This window comes from Lissotriton helveticus, chromosome 1_1 (assembly GCF_964261635.1).
Source record: "Lissotriton helveticus chromosome 1_1, aLisHel1.1, whole genome shotgun sequence".
Taxonomy (NCBI): Eukaryota; Metazoa; Chordata; class Amphibia; order Caudata; family Salamandridae; genus Lissotriton; species Lissotriton helveticus.
The window spans coordinates 216,066,860-216,079,434 of NC_136057.1; the positions used below are offsets into that span (position 1 = coordinate 216,066,860).

General features: G+C 37.2%; 11 non-coding genes across 11 annotated transcripts; all 11 read left to right on the top strand.

Moving 5' to 3' along the window:
* Nucleotides 1-1,310: 1,310 nt before the first annotated feature.
* On the top strand, nt 1,311-1,383 carry TRNAK-UUU (transfer RNA lysine (anticodon UUU)). The gene has a single exon. It is a non-coding gene; the product is annotated as a tRNA-Lys (tRNA).
* Nucleotides 1,384-1,710: 327 nt separating this feature from the next.
* On the top strand, nt 1,711-1,801 carry TRNAR-UCU (transfer RNA arginine (anticodon UCU)). Its single transcript is given in 2 exon segments — nt 1,711-1,747; nt 1,766-1,801. It is a non-coding gene; the product is annotated as a tRNA-Arg (tRNA).
* Nucleotides 1,802-3,717: 1,916 nt separating this feature from the next.
* TRNAR-UCU (transfer RNA arginine (anticodon UCU)) lies at nt 3,718-3,808 on the top strand. Its single transcript is given in 2 exon segments — nt 3,718-3,754; nt 3,773-3,808. It is a non-coding gene; the product is annotated as a tRNA-Arg (tRNA).
* A 1,520-nt stretch (nt 3,809-5,328) lies between these two features.
* On the top strand, nt 5,329-5,401 carry TRNAK-UUU (transfer RNA lysine (anticodon UUU)). Its single transcript has one exon. It is a non-coding gene; the product is annotated as a tRNA-Lys (tRNA).
* A 327-nt stretch (nt 5,402-5,728) lies between these two features.
* TRNAR-UCU (transfer RNA arginine (anticodon UCU)) lies at nt 5,729-5,819 on the top strand. Its single transcript is given in 2 exon segments — nt 5,729-5,765; nt 5,784-5,819. It is a non-coding gene; the product is annotated as a tRNA-Arg (tRNA).
* Nucleotides 5,820-7,335: 1,516 nt separating this feature from the next.
* Nucleotides 7,336-7,408, top strand: TRNAK-UUU (transfer RNA lysine (anticodon UUU)). The gene has a single exon. It is a non-coding gene; the product is annotated as a tRNA-Lys (tRNA).
* Nucleotides 7,409-7,735: 327 nt separating this feature from the next.
* On the top strand, nt 7,736-7,826 carry TRNAR-UCU (transfer RNA arginine (anticodon UCU)). Its single transcript is given in 2 exon segments — nt 7,736-7,772; nt 7,791-7,826. It is a non-coding gene; the product is annotated as a tRNA-Arg (tRNA).
* A 1,519-nt stretch (nt 7,827-9,345) lies between these two features.
* On the top strand, nt 9,346-9,418 carry TRNAK-UUU (transfer RNA lysine (anticodon UUU)). Its single transcript has one exon. It is a non-coding gene; the product is annotated as a tRNA-Lys (tRNA).
* A 327-nt stretch (nt 9,419-9,745) lies between these two features.
* On the top strand, nt 9,746-9,836 carry TRNAR-UCU (transfer RNA arginine (anticodon UCU)). The gene is given in 2 exon segments: nt 9,746-9,782; nt 9,801-9,836. It is a non-coding gene; the product is annotated as a tRNA-Arg (tRNA).
* A 1,523-nt stretch (nt 9,837-11,359) lies between these two features.
* Nucleotides 11,360-11,432, top strand: TRNAK-UUU (transfer RNA lysine (anticodon UUU)). The gene has a single exon. It is a non-coding gene; the product is annotated as a tRNA-Lys (tRNA).
* A 327-nt stretch (nt 11,433-11,759) lies between these two features.
* TRNAR-UCU (transfer RNA arginine (anticodon UCU)) lies at nt 11,760-11,850 on the top strand. The gene is given in 2 exon segments: nt 11,760-11,796; nt 11,815-11,850. It is a non-coding gene; the product is annotated as a tRNA-Arg (tRNA).
* Nucleotides 11,851-12,575: the final 725 nt, after the last annotated feature.

Here is a 12,575-nt window from a genome sequence, read left to right on the forward strand (position 1 = left end):
CAATGTCAATAAAAACATATGAATTCTAAGTCAGCAAAAAAAATTGAGATAGTAGCAATTTCAGGACTTACAATAAGGTTAAATTTACTGAAGAGATTTCAAATGCTTGAAGTACCAATTCATTATTATATTCCGCGTATTCAGTACTTAATACCGGCAACCATCTTAAGAAACGTAGTGATAGTTGGGACACTTCCAAATGTTGATAAGGTCATTTTGTGGAGCGACCTCTCCGAGCCTGGATAGCTCAGTCGGGAGAGCATCAGACTTTTAATCTGAGGGCCCAGGGTTCAAGTCCCTGTTCAGGCGGCTTGGTTAAAGAAAAGGTATATCAATTGCATACTCTTTTCAGGATCCAATGAATGGGGAGTCCTATTAGAGATGTTTCAAAATAGTCTTAATCAAGTCATTACATACCCATCTGTCTTCTACATTCTTTGACAAGGGTTAAGAAGACTTACCCAAACTGTATCATGTAGTTTGACATGTTGATTATCTTTTACCCAATTCAATGTTCAAAATGTAAGGTAGTGTCCGATTAACTTGATAAAGTTGGTCAACAGCTGATAGGTCATCTTTTTATTTGTGAATCTCTGATCACCGTGTTGAATCAGGTCGGATCTCTAGTGCAATGGATAGCGGCTTGGAGTCCTAGACGAATGTAGCAAAAGCATTCAAAGGCTTTGTGTTCAAACACCAGCTGGGTCAATTTTATCCCTCCTCTTATTTTATAACTAATTGAAACAGTAACAAGCAATGCCTGCGTCTGCATCACCAGAAACATTTACCAACATGGCAGTGAAAGAAAGTCTACTTAAACAGAGACTGTTTGCTTTGAAAACATTGCATAATCTATGCCCAAGAGGAAATTCCCAAAGATACTGCTGAAAATGTAATTTAGTAGGTAGTAATAGTATTTGGCACTTTATTGATTTCACAATGTCATTTTAGACACATGATTTCTAAGTCAGCCGAAAATGAGATAGTCCAAATTTCAGGATTTAAAATGGATTACGTGTGCTGCTGAAATTTCAAATGCTTAACACCTTCAATGCTACAGGAGATTTTCCTCCTGTGCTGAATGATCTGTAAATCCATTGTTCATGACGAGCTCAGCTCGTCATAAGCACACGACAAGTGTACTGCACGACGAGCTGAGCTCGTCATGAGCATGGAAGGGGTTAAAACATCAATTTGTTATTAAACTCTACAAATTTGATTGCTAATATATGTAACCATATTAATACACAGAGTGTAGGTCAGTGTACGTCCACATTTGTTTAGCTGATTTTAAGACAGAGTATAGCAGAGCCTGGATAGCTCAGTCGGTAGAGCATCAGACTTTTAATCTGAGGGTCCAGGGTTCAAGTCCCTGTTCAGGCGGGTGCTTCCTTTAAAGAAAAATTACTCTAATTGGATGCTCTTTTTGTGTTCCCCTGCATGACGAATAAGATATTCCATTACTAAAATTGCAAAAACGTCTTTCATGGAGTTGTGAAATGCACATCTGCCTCATATATCATGTGCCATTTGACTAAACTTAAGTCGTACGTAGATTTACCTAAGGTATCATGTAACTTGAGACGGTGAATATAATTTCCCCAATTCAATATTCAAAATAAATCCATGGTTATAGTATCAAATGAACTTTATAAAGCTGATCAACATTATTTCATTTCAGAATATCTCTGCACCTCATCAGAGCGTATTGGCTCTGTGGCGCAATGGATAGCGCATTGGACTTCTAGGTGAATGTAAAAAAGATATTCAAAGGTTGTGGGTTCGAATCCCACCAGAGTCAGTTTTATCCCTATTTATTTCATAACTGTTTAAAAGAGTAATAAACAGTGCATACATGCTTCTGCTTCACCAAAAAGGGCAGTGAAAGGAAGTCTATTTTAAATAGATACTATTCAAGTTACGCAATCTTTGCAGAAGAGGAAATTGGCAGCTGTACTTATGAAAATGTAATTTACTCAGAAGTAAGATTTTGGGCCCTTCCTTAATTTTACAATGTCAATAAAAACATATGAATTCTAAGTCAGCAAAAAAAATTGAGATAGTAGCAATTTCAGGACTTACAATAAGGTTAAATTTTACTGAAGAGATTTCAAATGCTTGAAGTACCAATTCATTATTATATTCCGCGTATTCAGTACTTAATACCGGCAACCATCTTAAGAAACGTAGTGATAGTTGGGACACCTCCAAATGTTGATAAGGTCATTTTGTGGAGCGACCTCTCTGAGCCTGGATAGCTCAGTCGGGAGAGCATCAGACTTTTAATCTGAGGGCCCAGGGTTCAAGTCCCTGTTCAGGCGGCTTGGTTAAAGAAAAGGTATATCAATTGCATACTCTTTTCAGGATCCAATGAATGGGGAGTCCTATTAGAGATGTTTCAAAAAAGTCTTAATCAAGTCATTACATACCCATCTGGCTTCTACATTCTTTGACAAGGGTTAAGAAGACTTACCCAAACTGTATCATGTAGTTTGTTGATTATCTTTTACCCAATTCAATGTTCAAAATGTAAGGTAGTGTCCGATTAACTTGATAAAGTTGGTCAACAGCTGATAGGTCATCTTTTTATTTGTGAATCTCTGATCACCGTGTTGAATCAGGTCGGATCTCTAGTGCAATGGATAGCGGCTTGGAGTCCTAGACGAATGTAGCAAAAGCATTCAAAGGCTTTGTGTTCAAACACCAGCTGGGTCAATTTTATCCCTCCTCTTATTTTATAACTAATTGAAACAGTAACAAGCAATGCCTGTGTCTGCATCACCAGAAACATTTACCAACATGGCAGTGAAAGAAAGTCTACTTAAACAGAGACTGTTTGCTTTGAAAACATTGCATAATCTATGCCCAAGAGGAAATTCCCAAAGATACTGCTGAAAATGTAATTTAGTAGGTAGTAATAGTATTTGGCACTTTATTGATTTCACAATGTCATTTTAGACACATGATTTCTAAGTCAGCCGAAAATGAGATAGTACAAATTTCAGGATTTAAAATGGATTACGTGTGCTGCTGAAATTTCAAATGCTTAACACCTTCAATGCTACAGGAGATTTTCCTCCTGTGCTGAATGATCTGTAAATCCATTGTTCATGACGAGCTCAGCTCGTCATAAGCACACGACAAGTGTACTGCACGACGAGCTGAGCTCGTCATGAGCATGGAAGGGGTTAAAACATCAATTTGTTATTAAACTCTACAAATTTGATTGCTAATGTATGTAACCATATTAATACACAGAGTGTAGGTCAGTGTACGTCCACATTTGTTTAGCTGTTTTTAAGACAGAGTATAGCAGAGCCTGGATAGCTCAGTCGGTAGAGCATCAGACTTTTAATCTGAGGAACCAGGGTTCAAGTCCCTGTACAGGCGGGTGCTTCCTTTAAAGAAAAATTACTCTAATTGGATGCTCTTTTTGTGTTCCCCTGCATGACGAATAAGATATTCCATTACTAAAATTGCAAAAACGTCTTTCATGGAGTTGTGAAATGCACATCTGCCTCATATATCATGTGCCATTTGACTAAACTTAAGTCGTACGTAGATTTACCTAAGGTATCATGTAACTTGAGACGGTGAATATAATTTCCCCAATTCAATATTCAAAATAAATCCATGGTTATAGTATCAAATGAACTTTATAAAGCTGATCAACATTATTTCATTTCAGAATATCTCTGCACCTCATCAGAGCGTATTGGCTCTGTGGCGCAATGGATAGCGCATTGGACTTCTAGGTGAATGTAAAAAAGATATTCAAAGGTTGTGGGTTCGAATCCCACCAGAGTCAGTTTTATCCCTATTTATTTCATAACTGTTTAAAAGAGTAATAAACAGTGCATACATGCTTCTGCTTCACCAAAAAGGGCAGTGAAAGGAAGTCTATTTTAAATAGATACTATTCAAGTTACGCAATCTTTGCAGAAGAGGAAATTGGCAGCTGTACTTATGAAAATGTAATTTACTCAGAAGTAAGATTTTGGGCCCTTCCTTAATTTTACAATGTCAATAAAAACATATGAATTCTAAGTCAGCAAAAAAAATTGAGATAGTAGCAATTTCAGGACTTACAATAAGGTTAAATTTACTGAAGAGATTTCAAATGCTTGAAGTACCAATTCATTATTATATTCCGCGTATTCAGTACTTAATACCGGCAACCATCTTAAGAAACGTAGTGATAGTTGGGACACCTCCAAATGTTGATAAGGTCATTTTGTGGAGCGACCTCTCTGAGCCTGGATAGCTCAGTCGGGAGAGCATCAGACTTTTAATCTGAGGGCCCAGGGTTCAAGTCCCTGTTCAGGCGGCTTGGTTAAAGAAAAGGTATATCAATTGCATACTCTTTTCAGGATCCAATGAATGGGGAGTCCTATTAGAGATGTTTCAAAATAGTCTTAATCAAGTCATTACATACCCATCTGTCTTCTACATTCTTTGACAAGGGTTAAGAAGACTTACCCAAACTGTATCATGTAGTTTGACATGTTGATTATCTTTTACCCAATTCAATGTTCAAAATGTAAGGTAGTGTCCGATTAACTTGATAAAGTTGGTCAACAGCTGATAGGTCATCTTTTTATTTGTGAATCTCTGATCACCGTGTTGAATCAGGTCGGATCTCTAGTGCAATGGATAGCGGCTTGGAGTCCTAGACGAATGTAGCAAAAGCATTCAAAGGCTTTGTGTTCAAACACCAGCTGGGTCAATTTTATCCCTCCTCTTATTTTATAACTAATTGAAACAGTAACAAGCAATGCCTGCGTCTGCATCACCAGAAACATTTACCAACATGGCAGTGAAAGAAAGTCTACTTAAACAGAGACTGTTTGCTTTGAAAACATTGCATAATCTATGCCCAAGAGGAAATTCCCAAAGATACTGCTGAAAATGTAATTTAGTAGGTAGTAATAGTATTTGGCACTTTATTGATTTCACAATGTCATTTTAGACACATGATTTCTAAGTCAGCCGAAAATGAGATAGTCCAAATTTCAGGATTTAAAATGGATTACGTGTGCTGCTGAAATTTCAAATGCTTAACACCTTCAATGCTACAGGAGATTTTCCTCCTGTGCTGAATGATCTGTAAATCCATTGTTCATGACGAGCTCAGCTCGTCATAAGCACACGACAAGTGTACTGCACGACGAGCTGAGCTCGTCATGAGCATGGAAGGGGTTAAAACATCAATTTGTTATTAAACTCTACAAATTTGATTGCTAATATATGTAACCATATTAATACACAGAGTGTAGGTCAGTGTACGTCCACATTTGTTTAGCTGATTTTAAGACAGAGTATAGCAGAGCCTGGATAGCTCAGTCGGTAGAGCATCAGACTTTTAATCTGAGGGTCCAGGGTTCAAGTCCCTGTTCAGGCGGGTGCTTCCTTTAAAGAAAAATTACTCTAATTGGATGCTCTTTTTGTGTTCCCCTGCATGACGAATAAGATATTCCATTACTAAAATTGCAAAAACGTCTTTCATGGAGTTGTGAAATGCACATCTGCCTCATATATCATGTGCCATTTGACTAAACTTAAGTCGTACGTAGATTTACCTAAGGTATCATGTAACTTGAGACGGTGAATATAATTTCCCCAATTCAATATTCAAAATAAATCCATGGTTATAGTATCAAATGAACTTTATAAAGCTGATCAACATTATTTCATTTCAGAATATCTCTGCACCTCATCAGAGCGTATTGGCTCTGTGGCGCAATGGATAGCGCATTGGACTTCTAGGTGAATGTAAAAAAGATATTCAAAGGTTGTGGGTTCGAATCCCACCAGAGTCAGTTTTATCCCTATTTATTTCATAACTGTTTAAAAGAGTAATAAACAGTGCATACATGCTTCTGCTTCACCAAAAAGGGCAGTGAAAGGAAGTCTATTTTAAATAGATACTATTCAAGTTACGCAATCTTTGCAGAAGAGGAAATTGGCAGCTGTACTTATGAAAATGTAATTTACTCAGAAGTAAGATTTTGGGCCCTTCCTTAATTTTACAATGTCAATAAAAACATATGAATTCTAAGTCAGCAAAAAAAATTGAGATAGTAGCAATTTCAGGACTTACAATAAGGTTAAATTTTACTGAAGAGATTTCAAATGCTTGAAGTACCAATTCATTATTATATTCCGCGTATTCAGTACTTAATACCGGCAACCATCTTAAGAAACGTAGTGATAGTTGGGACACCTCCAAATGTTGATAAGGTCATTTTGTGGAGCGACCTCTCTGAGCCTGGATAGCTCAGTCGGGAGAGCATCAGACTTTTAATCTGAGGGCCCAGGGTTCAAGTCCCTGTTCAGGCGGCTTGGTTAAAGAAAAGGTATATCAATTGCATACTCTTTTCAGGATCCAATGAATGGGGAGTCCTATTAGAGATGTTTCAAAAAAGTCTTAATCAAGTCATTACATACCCATCTGGCTTCTACATTCTTTGACAAGGGTTAAGAAGACTTACCCAAACTGTATCATGTAGTTTGTTGATTATCTTTTACCCAATTCAATGTTCAAAATGTAAGGTAGTGTCCGATTAACTTGATAAAGTTGGTCAACAGCTGATAGGTCATCTTTTTATTTGTGAATCTCTGATCACCGTGTTGAATCAGGTCGGATCTCTAGTGCAATGGATAGCGGCTTGGAGTCCTAGACGAATGTAGCAAAAGCATTCAAAGGCTTTGTGTTCAAACACCAGCTGGGTCAATTTTATCCCTCCTCTTATTTTATAACTAATTGAAACAGTAACAAGCAATGCCTGCGTCTGCATCACCAGAAACATTTACCAACATGGCAGTGAAAGAAAGTCTACTTAAACAGAGACTGTTTGCTTTGAAAACATTGCATAATCTATGCCCAAGAGGAAATTCCCAAAGATACTGCTGAAAATGTAATTTAGTAGGTAGTAATAGTATTTGGCACTTTATTGATTTCACAATGTCATTTTAGACACATGATTTCTAAGTCAGCCGAAAATGAGATAGTCCAAATTTCAGGATTTAAAATGGATTACGTGTGCTGCTGAAATTTCAAATGCTTAACACCTTCAATGCTACAGGAGATTGTCCTCCTGTGCTGAATGATCTGTAAATCCATTGTTCATGACGTGCTCAGCTCGTCATAAGCACACGACAAGTGTACTGCACGACGAGCTGAGCTCGTCATGAGCATGGAAGGGGTTAAAACATCAATTTGTTATTAAACTCTACAAATTTGATTGCTAATATATGTAACCATATTAATACACAGAGTGTAGGTCAGTGTACGTCCACATTTGTTTAGCTGATTTTAAGACAGAGTATAGCAGAGCCTGGATAGCTCAGTCGGTAGAGCATCAGACTTTTAATCTGAGGGTCCAGGGTTCAAGTCCCTGTTCAGGCGGGTGCTTCCTTTAAAGAAAAATTACTCTAATTGGATGCTCTTTTTGTGTTCCCCTGCATGACGAATAAGATATTCCATTACTAAAATTGCAAAAACGTCTTTCATGGAGTTGTGAAATGCACATCTGCCTCATATATCATGTGCCATTTGACTAAACTTAAGTCGTACGTAGATTTACCTAAGGTATCATGTAACTTGAGACGGTGAATATAATTTCCCCAATTCAATATTCAAAATAAATCCATGGTTATAGTATCAAATGAACTTTATAAAGCTGATCAACATTATTTCATTTCAGAATATCTCTGCACCTCATCAGAGCGTATTGGCTCTGTGGCGCAATGGATAGCGCATTGGACTTCTAGGTGAATGTAAAAAAGATATTCAAAGGTTGTGGGTTCGAATCCCACCAGAGTCAGTTTTATCCCTATTTATTTCATAACTGTTTAAAAGAGTAATAAACAGTGCATACATGCTTCTGCTTCACCAAAAAGGGCAGTGAAAGGAAGTCTATTTTAAATAGATACTATTCAAGTTACGCAATCTTTGCAGAAGAGGAAATTGGCAGCTGTACTTATGAAAATGTAATTTACTCAGAAGTAAGATTTTGGGCCCTTCCTTAATTTTACAATGTCAATAAAAACATATGAATTCTAAGTCAGCAAAAAAAATTGAGATAGTAGCAATTTCAGGACTTACAATAAGGTTAAATTTACTGAAGAGATTTCAAATGCTTGAAGTACCAATTCATTATTATATTCCGCGTATTCAGTACTTAATACCGGCAACCATCTTAAGAAACGTAGTGATAGTTGGGACACCTCCAAATGTTGATAAGGTCATTTTGTGGAGCGACCTCTCTGAGCCTGGATAGCTCAGTCGGGAGAGCATCAGACTTTTAATCTGAGGGCCCAGGGTTCAAGTCCCTGTTCAGGCGGCTTGGTTAAAGAAAAGGTATATCAATTGCATACTCTTTTCAGGATCCAATGAATGGGGAGTCCTATTAGAGATGTTTCAAAAAAGTCTTAATCAAGTCATTACATACCCATCTGTCTTCTACATTCTTTGACAAGGGTTAAGAAGACTTACCCAAACTGTATCATGTAGTTTGTTGATTATCTTTTACCCAATTCAATGTTCAAAATGTAAGGTAGTGTCCGATTAACTTGATAAAGTTGGTCAACAGCTGATAGGTCATCTTTTTATTTGTGAATCTCTGATCACCGTGTTGAATCAGGTCGGATCTCTAGTGCAATGGATAGCGGCTTGGAGTCCTAGACGAATGTAGCAAAAGCATTCAAAGGCTTTGTGTTCAAACACCAGCTGGGTCAATTTTATCCCTCCTCTTATTTTATAACTAATTGAAACAGTAACAAGCAATGCCTGCGTCTGCATCACCAGAAACATTTACCAAAATGGCAGAGAAAGAAAGTCTACTTAAACAGAGACTGTTTGCTTTGAAAACATTGCATAATCTATGCCCAAGAGGAAATTCCCCAAGATACTGCTGAAAATGTATGTAATTTAGTAGGTAGTAATACTATTTGGCACTTTATTGATTTCACAAGGTCATTTTAGACACATGATTTCTAAGTCAGCCGAAAATGAGATAGTACAAATTTCAGGATTTAAAATGGATTACGTGTGCTGCTGAAATTTCAAATGCTTAACACCTTCAATGCTACAGGAGATTTTCCTCCTGTGCTGAATGATCTGTAAATCCATTGTTCATGACGAGCTCAGCTCGTCATAAGCACACGACAAGTGTACTGCACGACGAGCTGAGCTCGTCATGAGCATGGAAGGGGTTAAAACATCAATTTGTTATTAAACTCTACAAATTTGATTGCTAATATATGTAACCATATTAATACACAGAGTGTAGGTCAGTGTACGTCCACATTTGTTTAGCTGTTTTTAAGACAGAGTATAGCAGAGCCTGGATAGCTCAGTCGGTAGAGCATCAGACTTTTAATCTGAGGGTCCAGGGTTCAAGTCCCTGTTCAGGCGGGTGCTTCCTTTAAAGAAAAATTACTCTAATTGGATACTCCTTCTGTGTTCCCCTGCATGACGAATAAGATATTCCATTACTAAAATTGCAAAAACGTCTTTCATGGAGTTGTGAAATGCACATCTGCCTCATATATCATGTGCCATTTGACTAAACATAAGTCGTACGTAGATTTACCTAAGGTATCATGTAACTTGAGACGGTGAATATAATTTCCCCAATTCAATATTCAAAATAAATCCATGGTTATAGTATCAAATGAACTTTATAAAGCTGATCAACATTATTTCATTTCAGAATATCTCTGCACCTCATCAGAGTGAATTGGCTCTGTGGTGCAATGGATAGCGCATTGGACTTCTAGGTGAATGTAAAAAAGATATTCAAAGGTTGTGGGTTCGAATCCCACCAGAGTCATTTTTATCCCTATTTATTTCATAACTGTTTAAAAGAGTAATAAACAGTGCATACATGCTTCTGCTTCACCAAAAAGGGCAGTGAAAGGAAGTCTATTTTAAATAGATACTATTCAAGTTACGCAATCTTTGCAGAAGAGGAAATTGGCAGCTGTACTTATGAAAATGTAATTTACTCAGAAGTAAGATTTTGGGCCCTTCCTTAATTTTACAATGTCAATAAAAACATATGAATTCTAAGTCAGCAAAAAAAATTGAGATAGTAGCAATTTCAGGACTTACAATAAGGTTAAATTTACTGAAGAGATTTCAAATGCTTGAAGTACCAATTCATTATTATATTCCGCGTATTCAGTACTTAATACCGGCAACCATCTTAAGAAACGTAGTGATAGTTGGGACACTTCCAAATGTTGATAAGGTCATTTTGTGGAGCGACCTCTCCGAGCCTGGATAGCTCAGTCGGGAGAGCATCAGACTTTTAATCTGAGGGCCCAGGGTTCAAGTCCCTGTTCAGGCGGCTTGGTTAAAGAAAAGGTATATCAATTGCACACTCTTTTCAGGATCCAATGAATGGGGAGTCCTATTAGAGATGTTTCAAAATAGTCTTAATCAAGTCATTACATACCCATCTGTCTTCTACATTCTTTGACAAGGGTTAAGAAGACTTACCCAAACTGTATCATGTAGTTTGACATGTTGATTATCTTTTACCCAATTCAATGTTCAAAATGTAAGGTAGTGTCCGATTAACTTGATAAAGTTGGTCAACAGCTGATAGGTCATCTTTTTATTTGTGAATCTCTGATCACCGTGTTGAATCAGGTCGGATCTCTAGTGCAATGGATAGCGGCTTGGAGTCCTAGACGAATGTAGCAAAAGCATTCAAAGGCTTTGTGTTCAAACACCAGCTGGGTCAATTTTATCCCTCCTCTTATTTTATAACTAATTGAAACAGTAACAAGCAATGCCTGCGTCTGCATCACCAGAAACATTTACCAAAATGGCAGTGAAAGAAAGTCTACTTAAACAGAGACTGTTTGCTTTGAAAACATTGCATAATCTATGCCCAAGAGGAAGTTCCCAAAGAAACTGCTGAAAATGTATGTAATTTAGTAGGTAGTAATAGTATTTGGCACTTTATTGATTTCACAAGGTCATTTTAGACACATGATTTCTAAGTCAGCCGAAAATGAGATAGTACAAATTTCAGGATTTAAAATGGATTATGTGTGCTGCTGAAATTTCAAATGCTTAACACCTTCAATGCTACAGGAGATTTTCCTCCTGTGCTGAATGATCTGTAAATCCATTGTTCATGACGAGCTCAGCTCGTCATAAGCACACGACAAGTGTACTGCACGACGAGCTGAGCTCGTCATGAGCATGGAAGGGGTTAAACATCAATTTGTTATTAAACTCTACAAATTTGATTGCTAATATATGTAACCATATTAATACACAGAGTGTAGGTCAGTGTACGTCCACATTTGTTTAGCTGATTTTAAGACAGAGTACAGCAGAGCCTGGATAGCTCAGTCGGTAGAGCATCAGACTTTTAATCTGAGGGTCCAGGGTTCAAGTCCCTGTTCAGGCGGTTGCTTCCTCTAAAGAAAAATTACTCTAATTGGATGCTCTTTTTGTGTTCCCCTGCATGACGAATAAGATATTCCATTACTAAAATTGCAAAAACGTCTTTCATGGAGTTGTGAAATGCACATCTGCCTCATATATCATGTGCCATTTGACTAAACTTAAGTCGTACGTAGAATTACCTAAGGTATCATGTAACTTGAGACGGTGAATATAATTTCCCCAATTCAATATTCGAAATAAATCCATGGTTATAGTATCAAATGAACTTTATAAAGCTGATCAACATTATTTCATTTCAGAATATCTCTGCACCTCATCAGAGTGTATTGGCTCTGTGGCGCAATGGATAGCGCATTGGACTTCTAGGTGAATGTAAAAAAGATGTTCAAAGGTTGTGGGTTCGAATCCCACCAGAGTCACTTTTATCCCTATTTATTTCATAACTGTTTAAAAGAGTAATAAGCAGTGCATGCATGCTTCTGCTTCACCAAAAAGGGCAGTGAAAGGAAGTCTATTTTAAATAGATACTATTCAAGTTACGCAATCTTTGCAGAAGAGGAAATTGGCAGCTGTACTTATGAAAATGTAATTTACTCAGAAGTAAGATTTTGGGCCCTTCCTTAATTTTACAATGTCAATAAAAACATTTGAATTCTAAGTCAGCAAAAAAAATGAGATAGTAGCAATTTCAGGACTTACAATAAGGTTAAATTTACTGAAGAGATTTCAAATGCTTGAAGTACCAATTCATTATTATATTCCGCGTATTCAGTACTTAATACCGGCAACCATCTTAAGAAACGTAGTGATAGTTGGGACACTTCCAAATGTTGATAAGGTCATTTTGTGGAGCGCCCTCTCCGAGCCTGGATAGCTCAGTCGGGAGAGCATCAGACTTTTAATCTGAGGGCCCAGGGTTCAAGTCCATGTTCAGGCGGCTTGGTTAAAGAAAAGGTATATCAATTGCATACTCTTTTCAGGATCCAATGAATGGGGAGTCCTATTAGAGATGTTTCAAAAAAGTCTTAATCAAGTCATTACATACCCATCTGTCTTCTACATTCTTTGACAAGGGTTAAGAAGACTTACCCAAACTGTATCATGTAGTTTGTTGATTATCTTTTACCCAATTCAATGTTCAAAA